Source organism: Manis javanica, chromosome 14 (genome assembly GCF_040802235.1).
Source record: "Manis javanica isolate MJ-LG chromosome 14, MJ_LKY, whole genome shotgun sequence".
NCBI lineage: Eukaryota > Metazoa > Chordata > Mammalia > Pholidota > Manidae > Manis > Manis javanica.
The window spans coordinates 46,548,583-46,552,428 of NC_133169.1; the positions used below are offsets into that span (position 1 = coordinate 46,548,583).

The window sequence follows — 3,846 nt, forward strand, 5'->3', positions numbered from 1 at the left end:
ATTGGTCACTCAGCTCTCTTAGCATTCTTTTATTTCTGGAGATCCTTTTATCTCTATCTGCATCAGCTTCTCTGCATTCCTGTTCTCTATTTTCTAGTCCATTAATGGTCTGTTGCATCTCGTCTGTTCTGTTTTGAAATCCTTCCAGAGCTTGTTTTATTTCTGTATTCTCCTTCCTTCATTCTTGCATAATTCTCTGCAAGTCCATCAGCATGGTTATGACTTTTGTTTTGAATTCTTTTTCATGAAGACTGGTTAAATCTATCTTCCCAGTTTCATTCTCAGGGGAAGATGTAGCAGGTGCCAAAGCTGTCTGCATTAGTCTTGTCTGGATCAAATTTTTTTGCCTTTTCATGTTGATAGGTGCAGTGGAGTGCTATTGACGCATCTATCAGCTTTCCACTTGGCTCCTGGCCTTTCTTTACTGGGACAACTGCAACCCCTAGTAGGTTTGTTGGGCATTGTGTGTAGACTGGGTCTTTGTATGTTGTCTGGCTGGTATGGAGGAAGCTCCCTTGCTGAGGGTGTGGCCCGCCTCAGTCTGCTAATCTGCTATGTCAGGGACCCAGAGGGGTAATGGACAGTGGGCTGTTTGGCTGTTTACCTCTGTGAGGGGTCTCAGAGCTGTTGCCCAGGGGTTTAGTGTGCCCAGAGATCCCTGGAATTTCCAGCTGCTGGACTGTGACCTGGGATGTTTCCGTCCAGCTGTGGCATCCCTGTCCCTTTAAGATTTTCAAAAAGCACTCACTTTTCTTTGTCACAGGGGCATCAGCTTCGGGACCCACTCAGAAGACTTGCTGTCCTGTTTCCCTAGTTTCCAGCCCTCCATGCATGCACTGTGTCTGCACTCTGGCGCAGATGGCTAGGGCTGGGTGTTTAGCAGTCCTGGGCTCCCTCTCCCTCCCTCCAGGAGCTGGTGTGAGGGGCTCTCACGTCCCGCTGGGCCAGAGCTTGTATCTTACCCCTTTCACCAGGCGCTGGGCTCACGCAGGTGTGGATGTAGTCTGGCTGTTGTCCTATGTCTTCTGGTCTCTCTTTTAGGATTAGTTGTATTTGTTGTATTTTCGAAAATTTATGTTTTTGGGAGGAGGTTCCCACTGTCCTACTCATGCCGCCATCTTGTCTCCGCCTCTCTGGACCAACGTACTTTTACAAGAACTGTAGAATCGAGTTAACAAGCTGCAGGAAACAAGTTAACCTAACCAAGGAAAAGCCTTATTCAAAATGGGGGAAATTCTGTGGCATTTTACTTGCGGTTGCCACCCCACCCTAAGATCAGGATGCCTTGGTCATAAAGGGACCACTTAATGTCCACTTCATCCTCTGGGACAGAAGTGTGCAATAGCCGACACCGCTCGGATTGGCCTGAGGCTCTCCAAGGGGGTTGGTTTCTCTTTCATCTTACTCAAAACACTGATTGAAGAAATGGTGTAGATTGGATTCCAGTTTGGAGGCCTCTGACAGCAGTGGCAGGTGTCATGGAGCATTAGACGCACAGAGGAGTACAAATCCGCGGGAGCTTCCGAGTAAGAGGTTACAGGAGGGGGAATGCAACAGAAATCCAAGGCTTCTGAAAGAAACAAGGGTGAGACCCTTAAGGAAATTCCAAAGCAGTCATATATTTGGGTAATGGAAAAAATATACTGAGAAATACACTTTTAATTACCTTATAGGATATATAAAATAAAACTATAAATTTAGGGGTGAATGCTGGGACGGCAAAGTGGGGCGGCCTTGCAGCTCGGGACCCGGATGGGCTGAGGGGTGCTGCCCATGACAGTTTCCAGCCCAGGAGGCTCCAGTCCACAGTGAGCTGTGAGTGCCCGCCGGTGCCCCCACTCCTCACCCTGGCCCCAGGTGCAGCACCGTTGGCAAGGGGCCTCCCCGCTCGTATCCTCACTCGGCCGCGTGGGTTCGGCACCGTGGACGCCCCAGCGCTGGAGCGGGATGCTGTGCAGTCCCCCAGGATGGCGGTGCAGCGCGACCATGAAGGCCGCTGCTCCGTGGCTGCATTTTGCTACAGGGAAGCTTCACAAGCTTGGTTTTATTCTGAGATGGCAGGACTAAGCCTAGAAAATCGTCAAGAGAAATAAATGAGTGATTGGAAAGAATCCAGGCTTTACATTCTGCAGTTCAAAGTGTGCTGATCCTTTGAAATCAAAACATCAGCTGGACTTGGAGCTAGTCCGTTTCCTTGTTACAAAAGCTTTTGACTAATATGGGATGGGGAATATTGAAGATGCTGTAGAGTTGCATACGGAAGCTGTAGTTCTCTGTCTGATTATAAAACTGCTGATAAAATTATGCAAAATAAACTGAAACAGGTGGCCCAACAGGCACTAGACAGAGAGGCAGCCTGCGTGAGCCTTTAACAAAGCCACCACGCAGAACCAAGTCAGCGAGAATCAGGCCGAAGCCGCCCCCGACAGGATCACATTGTCCCCTGGGAACTGACCCTTCCTGGAAAGACCTCAGCCATTTGTAAGTCCACTATCATGATGCACAAGGACAGGGGTATACGGCAGAAGAAATAGAAACACTCAGGGAAACATCAAAAATAAATGGCAAAGAATACGTGCCTTTCATGAGTATTGATCTGAGGGAACGTTTTGCTTGTCCAATGCCTTCCTGTGACAGACGGGACAAGCTGGCTTTTTCACCTACATGAAAAGCTACATTTTCTGAATAGGTACAACCAGTAGATGTCTTCAGCAATTCTGCAATGATTTATACTATGTACAGTTTTAGCATAAAACAGACAATAATAGTATCAGAGTGTTACTTTGTGGCATCATTGGATATCAGTGCAGTTTATGAAAGAAGATTTAATAAGAAGTTGATTACCAGCATAATTTACCTGCAGAATAAGCATGGGGATGTCCTCAGCACTGCATCAATGTTCACAATGACTGAAGCCGAGGGAGAGAAGTGCGGTCTCATTCCCACACATGGATATGCTATTCTGGATGTTAGAGAGTTCAAGTGGCTGCGATTTGTCCAATTGAAAAATCCTTGGAGTCATTTACGTTGGAAAGGCACATACAATGAAAATGATGTAAATAACTGGACCCTGGAGTTGCAAAAATATTTAAACTTTGATCCTCAAACAGTTCATAAAATAGACAATGGTGTATTTTGGATTTCATGGGATGGTCTCTGGCAGCATTGTGATGTGATTTATTTGAGTTGGAATCCAGGTCTTTTTAAAGAATCAACATGTATACATAGTTCTTGGGATGCTAAGCAAGGACCTTGGGATGCTGTGAAGGATGCTGGTAGCCTGGCTAACTGGAAGTGCACTGTCCACAGGGGGGCGCTGTGGTGTGGGTTTTGCTTAGTAGACACATAACCTACAAGGACGATTTTGCAAATAATTGAGAATTTATCGCAATGGCTGTGTATAAGACTGATGGGAAGAAAGTTTACAACTTACACAGACTTGCAAAATGAATGTAAAAGAGAGGATCCAACTATATGCTGCCTATCATACACTCACTTTAAATATGAGAACTTCCATAGAATGAAAGCAAATAATGAAAATGCATTGTAAGCAAATAGGAAAAACAAAAACAGAGCTATCCTAATATATACATAATATACTAATAACATATTTAAACAACCAACTGGTTAATTAAATAATTACAATGGAATTTATAAAATATTTTAGATAATTTAAAATGAAGCACAACATAAAAAATTTTACTGGATACAGCAAAAGCAATGCAGAAAGGTAAACTATTGGCTCTAAAAATTTACATTAAAAAAGGAGATCCAAAGTAAACAACCCAAATTTGCCTCTTAAAATATTAAAAGGAAAAAAGAAATTAAATTCAAAGCCACCGCAAG

The 3,846-nt window shown here is 44.5% G+C and overlaps 1 pseudogene; it reads left to right on the forward strand.

Annotated features, from left to right (window-relative positions):
- Positions 1–1,928: 1,928 nt before the first annotated feature.
- Positions 1,929–3,450, forward strand: LOC108396249 (calpain-7 pseudogene; annotated as a pseudogene).
- The last annotated feature ends 396 nt before the right edge of the window (positions 3,451–3,846 follow it).